Source organism: Megascapheus bottae, chromosome 7, assembly GCF_031878675.1.
Source record: "Megascapheus bottae isolate mThoBot1 chromosome 7, mThoBot2.hap1, whole genome shotgun sequence".
NCBI classification, from domain to species: domain Eukaryota; kingdom Metazoa; phylum Chordata; class Mammalia; order Rodentia; family Geomyidae; genus Megascapheus; species Megascapheus bottae.
Genome location: NC_143515.1, coordinates 83,982,733 through 83,998,761, shown reverse-complemented (window position 1 = coordinate 83,998,761; position 16,029 = coordinate 83,982,733). Strand labels below are relative to the sequence as shown.

The window sequence follows — 16,029 nt, the reverse complement described above, 5'->3', positions numbered from 1 at the left end:
ACATACCAACTGAACTTTACTTATTGTAAGTATTTGGTCAGTTATTGACTCAATGAGATTGTTAGTACTAAGTTATATCCCTAAGCCAGTGTAAAAAATGGATTATCAGAGCCGGGAGTTTGGCCTAGTGGTAGAGTGCTTGCCTAGCATACACAAAGACCCGGGTTCGATTCCTTGGTACCACATACATAGAAAAAGCTGGAAGTGGTGCTGAGGCTCAAGGTAGAGCTCTAGCCTTGAGAAAGTCTAAGGACAGTGCTCAGGCCCTGAGTTCAAACTCAGGAGTGGCAGAAATGGGTTATCAACCCAGATAATACGCATTTCTGTCAGAATACAAATTTTCAATGGAAATTTTTCAGACAATCAAAATCCCAAACTACAAATTGAGTTTAAATGAGTAAATCTTTTTTCCTTGAACTCAGGGCCTGGACATTCACTGTCTTTGAGCCTTTGTTCTCAAGGCTAGCACGCTACACTGGAGCCACAGCACCACTTACAGCTTCTTCTGAGTAGTTTATTGGAGATAAAGTGTCTCATTGGGACTTTTCTGCCTGGACTGGCTTTGATCCTCAGATCTCAGCCTCCTGAGTAGGCAGGATTGCAGGCGTGAGCCACAGGCACACAGCTGAGCAAATCTTAACATAGGAACACAGCAGGTATGAAAAGACATGACACCTCAAAAAAAGTCAACAGTCACACACAAAGGATCAGAATCACAGTGAACTAGAGGAGGACTGAATCACTGAGCTGAAGTGATGATAGAATGAGCTGAGAATTGATCATTCTCAATGGCATCAGAGAATACTGCACATCTGAACCTTCTCTCCTCCTCCATCTTCCCTCCCCTCAGCTGTCCCTCCTCCCTCCTCTCCCCCACTCCCTCACTCTCTTCTTCTCCCCTTACCTTTCCTCTACCTCCCACAATTTCTCTCTGGCTTCCACCCTCTTTATATAAGCAGGCAGGAGCCACTGCTTAGAGGAGTATCTTACATGGCACATTGTATTTCTGGAGACAGTATGCAAGCTCCACGGGTTGCAATGCTTTCTGCCGGCTGTCCTGCATCTTCTCTAGCAGTAAAAGCAGCTGAAATGGGATGCTTCTCTCTTGCTCTTCTGCTCCTTTGGGCACCGCTATCCTGTCAAGTAAGAACAGCTAGGAGTCTCTGCACCCCCACCATTCTCCTTGTGAGGTGAGCATTACATCACTTGGAAACATTTCCATCTCCAGGATATGTCCCCCCCAATGAATTACATCTGACAGAGGATGGGGCACCTTAGGTAACTAAGGTTGAGAAGTGCCCCATGAGGGCTGTGTAGAGAACCCCCCAGCTCCATAGTCACATTACAGTGAAGGGTAACATACGTGCTCAAGGGTAGAACAGAGGGGTGGATAACCTGTGCACTCAAGTGCAAAACAGAACCAGCAGAGTGGGAACAAGCAGAGGGGTACAGGGACAGTGTGAAGGAAGGCAAGTCCAGGCAAACTGGTTCCTGTGCATGTATGAAAAGCGAGTAAGGAAGCCTGCTATTATTTAAAATGAGGGAGGGCATAAGAAAAGAAATAAGAGAGGTAAATTTAACCAAAGTATATTAAGTATGGTAATTCCATAATGACACCTTTTTGTACAATGAAAATACACTAATAAAAAGGTTGAAATGGCTGGGCACATGGCTCACACCTGTAATATTAGCTATTCAGGAGGCTGAGATCTGAGGAACAAGGTTCAAAGCCAGCCCAAGCACAAAAGGACCTGAGACTCAAAGGAGTGGTAGCCTTGAGCTGAAGAGCTCTGAGATAACACCCAAGCTGAGTTCAAGCCCTATGACCCAGGGAAAAAAAAGGTTAAAATGAGAAGAAAATAAATTAACTCATTATTTATTAATATTTGTCTTGAATATCCAGTTCTTTACAATGACTTGGAGGTTTTTTTTTTCTTTTTCCAGTCCTGGATCTTGAACTCAGGGCCTGGGCACTGTCCTCGGGCTTTCTAAAGGCTAGCTCTCTACCACTTGAGCTACAGTACCACTTCCAGCTTTTTCTGTGTATGGAACTCAGGACTTCATGCATGCTAGGCAAGCACTCTACCACTAGGCCATGTGCCCAGTGTGACTTGAACTTTCAAAGGCCTTTCAGAAATTTCCAGAGAAAAGAATCTTTTTCAGAAGATTCTGGGCCTACAAATATAGCAAGCAGCAAAAAGTTCAGCCTGAAGCACTCAGGCTGACAAAGCAAAGTGAGGTTCTGGAGAGAAAGGATAACAGAAAAGAATAACAATGTATTTGGGCAGTGGTTCATTTACTTATGGGCATCCCTCACTTCTTTATTAAGTGGAGAAAAGGAAATAGGTCAGGGCCAAAGAGAAAGACTGCTGAAATTTGTCTGTGCATACACACACTGATCCCAATGACTTTCTGCAGTATTGCTCTAGTCCCAACTCCCTTTTTATCAAACCAGTGCTGAAAATTAAATCTGTAGGTTAAAATCCCCAACCAAGTGTTTCTAAAGTACCAGCAGCTAGGCATAGAAGGTGTGTCTGCCTTGGCAGACTGAGGCAGTAGGAAAGGAGGGAAGGGAGAGGGGAAGAGAAAGGAAAGGAGCAAATGTCCAGACCCCAACCCAGGCCACCTGAACACAGATAACTGAAGATGTCGCCAAGCATTTGCACATTTCTTAAACACTCCTGCCAGGTCTCAGGGGCTCACAGCTGTCATCCCAGCTTCTTGAGAGGCTGAGACCTGAGAATCGTGGTTCACAGTCAATCCCAGGCAGGGAAGTCTGTGAGATTCTTAGCGCCAATGAACTATCAAGAAAGCTACATAGAGCAGGACTCTTGAGAAGGAAAAACACTCAAGGGCAGCAACCAGGCTCTGAGTTCAAGCCCCAAGACACACGGACAAGACAGACAGACAGACAGACAGACAGACAGACAGACACACACACACACACACACACACACACACACACACACACACACACGCCCTTAAGTGATTCTAATTTGTAGCCCAGAATACACAGGAAAGTATTTAGTATTTCCTTATTCTGGCAATTTATGACAGAAAGCTCTAAAAGTCCAGTCACTATGAAAATAAACTAATCCACAATTTTATGACCATGAATAAAAGTCTTACCTCTTCAGTATCTTTGTGAAGTCCAGGTTCATAATGAATACCTGAATCAGGGCGTGAGGACAACAAGTCTCTCCAATGTTGAGTAAACCAACTGGCCTGGAAAGGAGCAAGGAAATAATGCCAAAAGAAAGATAAGGCATTCATCAAAAATCAGATGTTTTTCTAGAGTCTACTAAGGCCATGAAATGTGAAATTCTCTCTGAGATACAAAGAATTCACTAGGCAACCTTTAAATAATTAGGAGAGACGTTATCAAGCATGAAACTGTGGAATGCTAACTGATGAGGTAAGTTTGAAGACCCTATTAGGACAAAAACCAGATGTCACAAAAAGAGTATTATTAATTGAAAAGTAGTACTAGTGTAAGCATTTACAGAAAGAGAAAATTACAAAAGCAAACATTAGGGCTGGGAGTTTGGCCTAGCGGTAGAGTGCGTGCTTAGCATTCGTGAAGTCCCAGGTTCAATTCCTCTGTACCACATACACAGAAAAGGTTTTAAGTGGTGCTGTGGCTCAAGTGGTAGAGCTCTAGCCTTGAGAAAGCCCAAGAGCAGTGCCCAGGCCCTGAGTTCAAGACCCAGGACTGGCAAAAACAAAATTACTGAATGCTTATCTGAGGGATTCGTGGGTTCTTGGGGCTCTGGGACAGGAGAAATGTCAGCCTGTCTGTGTCAACCTCCAGTGGAAGAGTCCGCACCACAGAGATGGGGAGGAAGAATGCTGGGCACAGTGGCTCACACCTGTCATCCTCGCTACTTGGGAGGCTGAGATCTGAAGATCAAGGTTCAAAGCCAGCCTGGGCACTAAAAACAGTGAGACTCTTATCTCCAATTAACCTCTAGAAAACAAGAAGGGGACTGTGGCTCAAGGGTAGGGCGGTAGCCTTGAGCTGAAGAGCTCAGGGACACTGCCCAGGCCCAGAGTTCAAGCCCCGCAGCCCACCAAAAAAAAAAAAAAAGAAAGAAAAAAAAGAAAGGAAGGAAGAGAGGGAGAGGAAGGAAAAAACAAACAAACAGGACAGCTCTGAGTGAGGAAGGTTCACCTGCTGCAACATTTCTAGTCAAGTGATGAAAAAACAAAAACAACGTTAGGGGCTATTAGCAAACCTGACACACTAGCAATCAGTCTCCCAGCCATAAGCTCAGCTGCTCTCAAAGATGAGCCGTTGAAAAGGGGAAGAATGCAAAAAAAAAGAAAGAAAAGAAAAAAGGGGAGAATGCAGGTGATCTCAAAATTCCTGTGGAAAGGGCTTTGGTGCCTATCAGAGGAAGACATAAAAATGTGAAAAGCTTAATATGTGGCTATTAGATCCAAACAGTACAAGAGCGAGGACTCAATATTTGCATACCCAATGCTATGGACACGGTATTGGAAATATAAACACAACTACATAGACATAACTATGACTCTATAGGCATAATGTTGTATTGCATAGATTAATATATATCTATGACATACAAACCCTTAGCCTAATTTTAATTTTGTTCTAAAATCTAAGTGCCAGTGATTATATAGAGAGATTCCCTTCTTGAATACTTATTTGTTAAACACATCATTTGAAATATGATGTAAAAATCAATGTTAATAAATTCTTTAATAAAAAAATATAAAATTAAATTTAAAAATGTGAAACATGTTCCCTGATCCTCGGCTGTTCCCTAACCTACGCTGAAGACTGCTCCATAAAATATCCATAACCCTAACCCATCCCATAAAGTTCTTCCTCACACAGCCCCTAACCCTCAACCTTTCCTGAGTCCTTCATAGAACATGTTCTTCAACTGTACTCCCAACCTCACACTTTGTCTGCCAGATTCACTACATTCTGCCCTGACCTTAAACCTGACCCATTCCTAATCCAAATGCTAATCTTTTCCACAACTCCTAACTTCATCAGATCCACAACCCTATCGCATTCACTAAACACAATTCGCCATCTTTAACACTGGACACTAACCTTAAGTTATTAACCTACTATGTAAGCCTAATAGAAAACCCAACACCTTCCCTAACCTATTTCTGAACCATAACTACAAAGTTAATTTTCTAACTCCCTCTGAGTAACCTAAATATCACCCAAGCTTAATCTTACCGTTCATATCAATCCTACACCTGAACCCTAACCTCAATCATACCATCCCTAAAAACAGCAACCCTAACAAATATAACCATAACCACCACCCCTGCCACTAAAACCCTATTCCTTTCCTCGATTCCTCAACACCATATTCCTTAAGCACATTCCTTCCTTCTCTAGCTTTGAGGGATGCGTTAGGGTTGCTGAAATGTGTTAGGAACACACTTATTCTATGGAATGGATGTGCGTTAACAAATGGCTTAGGATAAGGCCTAAGACTGGTGGGTGGCTCATGATACATGTCAAGGGTATATGTCCCTGAAGCAAATCCAGACCCTACCATTAACATCAACAACCCTATACCGAACTCTAACTTAAACCATACCAACCATAACAATAGTAACTCTAACAACTATAAACCCTACCGTGATCCCAGACACCTAACCACCTTAATTCCTTAACCTACATCCCAACTCCAACTTACCTGACATTTACCACACAGTATCTTGCAGTCTTGGAGGTAGATGGCCTCACACATGTTAGGCAAGTGCTCACCAACGTATACTTTTGAAATTTTGTTCCTTTTTAACCCATTTACCTTTCTTACATGATTATGGCCTTTGCTCACTTTTTTCTTGTGGGGGGGCCATAAAATGTGGGCGTTTTCCTTAATATACACTTTGCTTTGTGCATATGAAGGAAAATCTTACTCTTCTGTCTACAGGGTACCTTTTGCCCTCTAGATCCAATGGGTGTGGGGGGGGAACGACAGTGATCTCTATTTAAGGAACTCTCTAATCCTGTAACTCTTCTGCTTTTATCCTTGCTATGACCTCTTCCCAAAACAACAATCTCTCCCCACATTCATGGACTCTGCTGTACTTTCCCAGCCCAGCCCTGAAGTAGCTGTGTGTATCAAGCTAGCCACCTACTTCTCTAGAGCCTCAGTTTATCTATATGAGAAAAAGGAATTAAGACTAGGTACAAATCAGACATCAAGGGCTCAAATCAAAAGGTCCCCCTGGGCCAGGAGTTTGACCTAGTGGAAGAGTGCTTGCCTAGCATGCACAAACCTCAATACCACACACATAGAAAAACAGCCAGAAGTGGTGCCATAGCTCAAGTGGTAGAGATCTAGCCTTGAAAAAGCCCAAGGACAATGACCAGGCCCTGACTTCAGGGCCCAGGACTGGCACACAAAAAAGTCCCTCCTTTGGGAAGCTTCTACTCCCCTCAGGAAAGATAAGCATGGGGCCAAGGATGTGCCTGCATCCTGCTGGGTCTGTACACTATGGGTGAATAGAAGACCAAGACAGACACCTGTTCCTAACACTGGGTAGGTGTCAGAGAATGTTTGATGAGTTTATGAATATTTTCTACTCCGCACCCTCATCTTTACAACTCAAAAATCACCTCCTCAGGGATCCCTTAAAGGACAAGGAGTAGACTACTGGGATATCACCTGCCTGAACATAGAGAACCCTATAATAGCAGGACCAGCCTGAACACAAAGTGCCCTTCTAGAGCATCACCTACCTGAACTCACAGTGCTCTACTAGAGCATCACCTACCTGAATACACAGTGCTCTACTAGAGCATCACCTACCTGAACTCACAGTGCTCTACCAGAGCATCACCTGCCTGAACACTGAGTGCTCAACTAGAGCATCACCTACCTGAAAACACAGTGCCCTACTAGAGCATCACCTACCTGAACACACAGTGCTCTACTACAGCATCACCTACCTGAAAACACAGTGCTCTACTAGAGCATCACCTACCTGAACACACAGTGCCCTACTAGAGCATCACCTACCTGAACACACAGTGCTCTACTACAGCATCACCTACCTGAACACACAGTGTTCTACTGGATCATCACCTACCTGAATACACAGTGCTCTACTAGAGCATCACCTACCTGAACTCACAGTGCTCTACTAGAGCATCACCTACCTGAATACACAGTGCTCTACTAGAGCATCACCTACCTGAACTCACAGTGCTCTACCAGAGCATCACCTGCCTGAACACTGAGTGCTCAACTAGAGCATCACCTACCTGAAAACACAGTGCTCTACTGGAGCATCACCTACCTGAACACACAGTGCTCTACTGGAGCATCACCTACCTGAACACACAGTGCTCTACTGGAGCATCACCTACCTGAACACACAGTGCTCTACTACAGCATCACCTACCTGAAAACACAGTGCTCCACTGGAGCATCACCTACCTGAACACACAGTGCTCTACTGGAGCATCACCTACCTGAACACACAGTGCTCTACTAGAGCATCACCTACCTGAACACACAGTGCTCTACTACAGCATCACCTACCTGAAAACACAGTGCTCCACTGGAGCATCACCTACCTGAACACACAGTGCTCTGCTAGAGCATCACCTACCTGAACACACAGTGCTCTACTAGACCATCACCTACCTGAACACACAGTGCTCTACTACAGCATCACCTACCTGAACACACAGTGTTCTACTGGAGCATCACCTACCTGAACACACAGTGCCCTACTGGAGCATCACCTACCTGAACACACAGTGCTCTACTACAGCATCACCTACCTGAACACACAGTGCTCTGCTAGAGCATCACCTACCTGAACACACAGTGCTCTACTGGAGCATCACCTACCTGAACACACAGTGCTCTACTGGAGCATCACCTACCTGAACACACAGTGCTCTACTGGAGCATCACCTACCTGAACACACAGTGCTCTACTGGAGCATCACCTACCTGAACACACAGTGCTCTGCTAAGCATCACCTACCTGAACACACAGTGCTCTACTAGAGCATCACCTACCTGAACACACAGTGCTCTACTGGAGCATCACCTACCTGAACTCACAGTGCCCTACTAGAGCATCACCTACCTGAACACACAGTGATCTGCTAGAGCATCACCTACCTGAACACACAGTGCTCTACTAGAGCATCACCTACCTGAACACACAGTGTTCTACTGGAGCATCACCTACCTGAACACACAGTGCCCTACTGGAGCATCACCTACCTGAACACACAGTGCCCTACTGGAGCATCACCTCCCTGAACACACAGTGCCCTACTGGAGCATCACCTACCTGAACACACAGTGCTCTACTGGAGCATCACCTACCTGAACACACAGTGCTCTACTACAGCATCACCTACCTGAACACACAGTGCTCTACTGGAGCATCACCTACCTGAACACACAGTGCTCTACTACAGCATCACCTACCTGAACACACAGTGGTCTACTAGAGCATCACCTACCTGAACACACAGTGCTCTACTACAGCATCACCTACCTGAACACACAGTGCTCTACTGGAGCATCACCTACCTGAACACACAGTGCTCTACTGGAGCATCACCTACCTAAACACACAGTGCCCTACTAGAGCATCACCTACCTGAACACACAGTGCTCTACTGGAGCATCACCTCCTGAACACACAGTGCCCTACTGGAGCATCATCTACCTAAACACACAGTGCTCCACTGGAGCATCACCTACCTGAACACACAGTGCCCTACTAGAGCATCACCTACCTGAACACACAGTGCCCTACTGGAGCATCATCTACCTAAACACACAGTGCCCTACTAGAGCATCACCTACCTGAACACACAGTGCTCTACTGGGAGCATCACCTACCTGAACACACAGTGCTCTACTGGAGCATCACCTATCTAAACACACAGTGCTCTACTGGAGCATCACCTACCTGAACACACAGTGCTCTACTGGAGCATCACCTACCTGAACACACAGTGCTCCACTGGAGCATCACCTACCTGAACACACAGTGCTCCACTGGAGCATCACCTACATGAACACACAGTGCTCTACTGGAGCATCACCTACCTGAACACACAGTGCTCTACTGGAGCATCACCTACCTGAACACACAGTGCTCCACTGGAGCATCACCTACCTGAACACACAGTGCCCTACTAGAGCATCACCTACCTGAACACACAGTGCCCTACTGGAGCATCATCTACCTAAACACACAGTGCCCTACTAGAGCATCACCTACCTGAACACACAGTGCTCTACTGGGAGCATCACCTACCTGAACACACAGTGCTCTACTGGAGCATCACCTATCTAAACACACAGTGCCCTACTGGAGCATCACCTACCTGAACACACAGTGCTCTACTGGAGCATCACCTACCTGAACACACAGTGCCCTACTGGAGCATCACCTACCTGAACACACAGTGCTCTACTGGAGCATCACCTACCTGAACACACAGTGCTCTACTGGAGCATCACCTACCTGAACACACAGTGCTCTACTGGAGCATCACCTACCTGAACACACAGTGCTCTACTGGAGCATCACCTACCTGAACACACAGTGCTCTACTGGAGCATCACCTACCTGAACACACAGTGCTCAACTAGAGCATCACCTACCTGAACACACAGTGCTCTACTAGAGCATCACCTACCTGAACACACAGTGCCCTACTAGAGCATCACCTACCTGAACACACAGTGCTCTACTGGAGCATCACCTCCCTGAACACACAGTGCCCTACTGGAGCATCATCTACCTAAACACACAGTGCTCCACTGGAGCATCACCTACCTGAACACACAGTGCCCTACTAGAGCATCACCTACCTGAACACACAGTGCCCTACTGGAGCATCATCTACCTAAACACACAGTGCCCTACTAGAGCATCACCTACCTGAACACACAGTGCTCTACTGGGAGCATCACCTACCTGAACACACAGTGCTCTACTGGAGCATCACCTATCTAAACACACAGTGCTCTACTGGAGCATCACCTACCTGAACACACAGTGCTCTACTGGAGCATCACCTACCTGAACACACAGTGCTCTACTGGAGCATCACCTACCTGAACACACAGTGCTCTACTGGAGCATCACCTACCTGAACACACAGTGCTCTACTGGAGCATCACCTACCTGAACACACAGTGCTCCACTGGAGCATCACCTACCTGAACACACAGTGCCCTACTAGAGCATCACCTATCTAAACACACAGTGCCCTACTGGAGCATCACCTACCTGAACACACAGTGCCCTACTGGAGCATCACCTACCTGAACACACAGTGCCCTACTGGAGCATCACCTACCTGAACACACAGTGCTCTACTGGAGCATCACCTACCTGAACACACAGTGCTCTACTGGAGCATCACCTACCTGAACACACAGTGCTCTACTGGAGCATCACCTACCTGAACACACAGTGCTCTACTGGAGCATCACCTACCTGAACACACAGTGCTCTACTGGAGCATCACCTACCTGAACACACAGTGCTCTACTGGAGCATCACCTACCTGAACACACAGTGCTCAACTAGAGCATCACCTACCTGAACACACAGTGCTCTACTAGAGCATCACCTACCTGAACACACAGTGCTCTACTGGAGCATCACCTACGTGAACACACAGTGCTCTACTGGAGCATCACCTACCTGAACACACAGTGCTCTACTGGAGCATCACCTACCTGAACACACAGTGGTCTACTGGAGCATCACCTACCTGAACACACAGTGCCCTACTGGAGCATCACCTACCTGAACACACAGTGCCCTACTAGAGCATCACCTACCTGAACACACAGTGCCCTACTAGAGTATCACCTACCTGAACACACAGTGCTCTACTGGAGCATCACCTACCTGAACACACAGTGCTCTACTAGAGCATCACCTACCTGAACACACAGTGCTCCACTGGAGCATCACCTACCTGAACACACAGTGCTCTACTAGAGCATCACCTAAGTGAACACACTGTGCCCTACTAGAGCATCATCTACGTGAACACATAGAGCCCTCTAGAGCATCACCTCCCTGAACACATAGTGCTCTATTAGAACATCACCTACCTGAACACACAGTGCTCTACTAGAGCATCACCTCTCTGAACACACAGTGCCGTACTAGAGCATCACCTGCCTGAACACACAGTGCTCTTCTAGAGCATTACCTGTCTGAACACAGAGTGTCCTACTGAGGTATCACCTGCCTAAACAACCTCTTGTTGGCCCCTAGACACATTTGTCTTCAGGAGCAACCTGGGTACCAATGATACCAGCTGTAAGCGTGAGGTAGCACTGGCTGGGCAGACCTGTGTTGCAGAATTGGCAGGTAAAGTGTTGATTTGCTGTTGCAGTGACTGCTTGAGACATACCTAAAGTTGCTGAACCATCAGAAGAAGGACTTGTCTTTCTCAGACCACTCCCAAACCATCAACTGCAATTCTTATTCTCTCTGTGTGGTTTTTTAAATGAAATTAAAACCTCAGAATCCCTAACCCAGAGACTGACCAGTCACTTCCCGTTGATTACAATCATCTTGGATACAAATCATAGAAAACCAAAAATTAAACAAAGGAGAATGTAACTTACTCTTGTCTGTGAATGAGAAGATGCAGCTTCAGAATCAACTGTATCCAGGTGCGCAGACAGCACTGCTGCAGTGTCCTACATGCTCCAAGTTTAATGTGTTCTGCTTTCTCTTCAGCCCATGGAAGTGGGGATGCACACTGTTGGAGCCAAAAACTAACCTGGATGGGTCCGCTGGGGTTGGTCAATGTCCAGTATTCAGGGATGCTCTTTTTACAACAGCATCCCTCCTGTCCCTGCAAGATGAAGAGCTCTATAAAGAAATGCTTCAGGTGCCTCCCAGAAGACAAAGACGGGGCCCACTACCAATCACCTTCAGAACAATGAACTACCTTTTCTGAGCTTATCATGCAGTAAAAATAGCTTTGCTTCCTGCTGCTTTCCCTCCTTATGAGCACTTCTGGGGGCAGCTAATGTGTCAGACCCCTGTGCTAGACGCTCATCTCAGCCTGATTCCCCTCCACCTTTGACAAAGAGGAAATAGCCTTGCAAAAATCCCTACACACACACTTCAAAGTCCCAAATCTGCTGGGCTGAAATGGATGATGCAGTGATTCAGGACTATTGTCACCGTCCTAGGTGCCATAGTCCTAGGTGAGGTTTACTTCTAGCCCACATTTCCCACAAAATATCTGCCAAATTAAAGCAAGCTATATAAGGCCTTCCTTTCCCTTACACTATGCAGCTCCTTCTCTCAGTCCTGGGCCAGATGGGGTACTTCTGAATCTGGGTTGCTAATGGCTCAAGCCAAGCAAAACCCTTTCAGGAAGAGGATCTCTAGGAACCTCTTCAGGAAAACATAGCCGTTAAGTGTCCTCCTGATGCCCTGAAAGCAGGGACCTTCCTAACCATCAAACCTTCTTCCTTTTCCTTTCCAGTTCCCAGGGAGAAGTGGGTGAAGATATAGTCCTCATAGTTTATTTTCCCAAACAATTGGATTTCTTTTGCCTGGAATGGTCGAGTCCTAGCTGCAGCCACCTCCTGGTTCCAAGGGATACAACTAACATCTCACCAAGGGGCTGGGATGTAGTTCAATGGCAAAAGCATTTATCTAGAGAGTGTCAAGTCCTGGAATCGATTCTCAGTTTAAAAAGAAAAAAAAAGACAGTTGACTAGCTCCGACAAATTTCCACACATAAGTGGGATATTCTCCTCAGTGTCTATTCCCTCATAAATAGGTTTACATACAGTCTTAGTCTTCCATTTCTTTTCACCCATGCCTCCACACTTCAACCTGAACCCCTGCAACCTTCTCCTTGTTAGCACAGGGTGCCCTCTTGGAAACTCACTTGTGTGTAGACTTCTCCAAGTTCTCCCTAGCCCCCTTCTGTCTTTAGTGGTGTCGGTGTCCACATCACATGTGTCAACCCTTGCACGCAGGGTCCACAGCCTGGCCTTCTTTCCCCGCGTCCTTTAGAAGCCCCGGCCTCTAGGAGGGGCTCCTACTGGGGTGCAGGGGTGACCTCGGGTTTGCATAGATGAAAAGCCTGAGTGGAATAGAGCCTCCTGTAGTCCAGGTTGTGCTGCGAAAACCCAGCGCCCCAGGGGGTTCGAGCCGCCCTAGGTCCTGGAACCACAGTTCCTCCTCTGGCCAGTCTGCTGGTCAGTCTGCTGGAGTCCCGGTGAGACACCAAGTCACAGCCACAAGCCTCTGCCACCCTCACCTGACGCCATGGAGCAAGGGCATCACAGGGAGGGTCACAGGGTGCCGCCCTCACCTGCTGCCACAGGGACACAGGGAGAGAGCCATTGGTTAGGGGCCATAGGAGATGGGGCACGGGAGAGGGCCGGGGGGGACTGGGGCGCTGGAGAGGGCCAGGGGGGATGGGGCACGGGAGAGTTGTTCTGATAAGCATCAACTGACCAGGAAGGAAGGGAGAGTCTGCCCTTCCTCACACATGCCTTCACCCCCTTCTCCAGGCCCCAGGATGGATATGAATGTATAGATGAAAACTTGATACACACTAGGAGAGAGGCCATTAGCCTGGGCAAGGTATGAGTTCGCCAGAACAAGTTCTAATGGAGTCCATCCAGACCATTCACAATCCCAAGTTTCCATTCTCTCCACATTTTACCCTGACACTGTTCATTTTCTCCTCAAAGTGTCTACCGTCATAGGAAGACGACATGCATCAAAGGCTGGAATTTATGAAAATCAAAGGCTGAGGTGCTTGTCTAGCTTGTGAGAGACCCTGGAACACATACCACAGGAATTCACCAACAGAAATTAAAATACTTTTGTATGCCTAATAAAATATGTACCAAACCTATGTGATGAAAACAATCTATGTTGATGAAAACAGTCTGTGCAGTCCTGACACTTAAACTCAGGACCCTAGATGCAGTTCCTGAGCTATTTGTTCAAGGCTAGTGTCTACTACTTGAGCTCCACTTTAGCCTTTTTAGTGATTATTGGAAATAACGAGCGTCAAGGACTTTCCTACCAGGCCTGGGGTTGAAGTGTAAATCTCAGATCTTGGACTCCTTAGTAGCTAGAATTACAGGCATAAGCCACTGGCACCTGGCAAAAACAATGCTTTCCACACATCCCCTCACACCCTAACCTCCATGCCCTATCCAAGACATGAGCTGGGAGCAAGATTTGTTGGGGTCCACCCGACCCATCCTACACTGGAGTGTACATCTAGATCCTATACTTACGATTCCAAGCTTCTGGACTCTTCATACTTTTGTGTCACAGCGCCTGAAGTGAAAGGAAGTCTCTGAAGAACAAAGGCTCAGCATCCTGGAGGCTGTCTTCTGCTGACCAGGATCTGGAGTATGTCTGACAAAAGGAAAAACAAGGAAAATCCATCTTGACCACACTTTCTGCTCCCACCTTCTGCTACCCCCACCAAGCTCCTTATGAGGCCAACTTGGGGTAGGCCTATATGTGGACCTGGCAGACTCGAGGAAGGATCCAACTCTGAACTGGCTTAAACTCATGGCTGGACTGGACTCATATCATCAAAAGACTAAAGAGAAGGCCTTGACACAGAAGAGGTCCAACTAGAGTTTGAATAGACACAGCTGTGACCGCAAGTCAGACCTGGAGCCATAGCCTATTTTGGAACCTAACTCACCAAAATCACATCAGGCATGACCAAAGATACCAAAAAGAGTGAAGCAGGCCCCAGTTCTCAACACATTGCCTCAGCCACCCCACAACCATGCCCTAGGCCTGTATAGACTAAAAGTACCAGCTAAAAGCTCACCCCTGACTGGGGGATAGCTCTAGAAACCTGGTTTGGGCCTAACCTGGACAAAGCCACTTCAGAAGGGCACGAAGGACAAACAGGAAGAGGCAGGCACCACTTCTCCACACACTTTCACAGCCACCACACACCCATGCCCTGGGCCTGCACGGACTGAAAGCAACAGCTAAAATTTCACCGCTGCCCGGGAGCCGGTTCCAGAGGCCTCTTTTGGGCCTAGCCTGGCTGAGGCCACTTCAGAAAAAGGACAAAGGACAAACAAGTAGAGGCAGGCCCCACGTTTCCACACACTTTCACAGCCACCACACGCCCATGCCCTGGGCCTGCCTAGACTGAAAGCTCACCGCTGACTGGGAGCTGGCTCCAGAGGTCTGGTTTGGCCCTAGCCAGGCCAAAGCCACTTCAGAAAGGGGACAGGCAGGAGCAGGCCCCCACTTCCCCACACTTTCACAGCCAACACCCGCCCATACCGTGCGTGGTACAGACCTGGGAGGAAGCACCGCTTGTCTCCGCCCTCAAGAGTCGGCTTTCTGCTCAAACAAGCAGCATCTGGGTAGTGACAGCCTCCTTCAGGGGAACAGACTGAAAGGGCCCCGCCCAGCTCTGTAGGCCTCAGAACAAACACCATCCTCTCAGAGGAGGGCAACGGCCCCTGAGCCTGTTCTCACCAGTCCCAGGTCAGCGTCCTCACCCTGCCTGCAGACCACTCACTTCCTGCCCTTGCCCACCCCTCCCACCCTCTCCCTCACTAGCCCCGCCCCTGCACCACTCACTTCCTGCCCTTGCCCACCCTCCCTCCCTCTCACAAGCCCCGCCCCTGCACCGCTCACTTCCTGTCCTTGCCCACCCCTCTCACCCTCTCCCTCTCACAAGCCCCACCCCTGCACCGCTCACTTCCTGTCCTTGCCCACCCCTCCCACCCTCTCCCTCACAAGCCCCGCCCCTGCACCACTCACTTCCTGTCCTTACCCACCCCTCCCGCCCTCTCACAAGCCCCGCCCCTAAACCGCTCACTTCCTGCCCTTGCCCACCCCTCCCGCCCTCTCCCTCAAAAGCCCCGCCCCGCACTACTCATTTCCTCTCCTTGCCCACCCCTCCCACCCTATCCCTCACAAGCCCCGCCCCTGCACCACTCACTTCCTGTCCTTGCCCCACTCCTCCCACCCCCTCCCTCACAA

General features: G+C 47.8%; 1 long non-coding RNA gene across 2 annotated transcripts; it reads right to left on the bottom strand.

Moving 5' to 3' along the window:
• Positions 1-925: 925 nt before the first annotated feature.
• LOC150061153 (uncharacterized) lies at positions 926-15,513 on the bottom strand. 2 transcript variants are annotated; one of them, XR_016536202.1, is made up of 4 exons: positions 15,338-15,513; positions 14,298-14,421; positions 3,130-3,225; positions 926-1,136 (listed from the first exon to the last, which is right to left on the bottom strand). It is a non-coding gene; the product is annotated as an uncharacterized LOC150061153 (long non-coding RNA). The 2 variants fall into 2 exon arrangements; XR_016536203.1 differs by lacking the exons at positions 14,298-14,421; positions 15,338-15,513 and adding exons at positions 11,640-11,776; positions 12,926-13,094.
• Between the last annotated feature and the right edge of the window lie 516 nt (positions 15,514-16,029).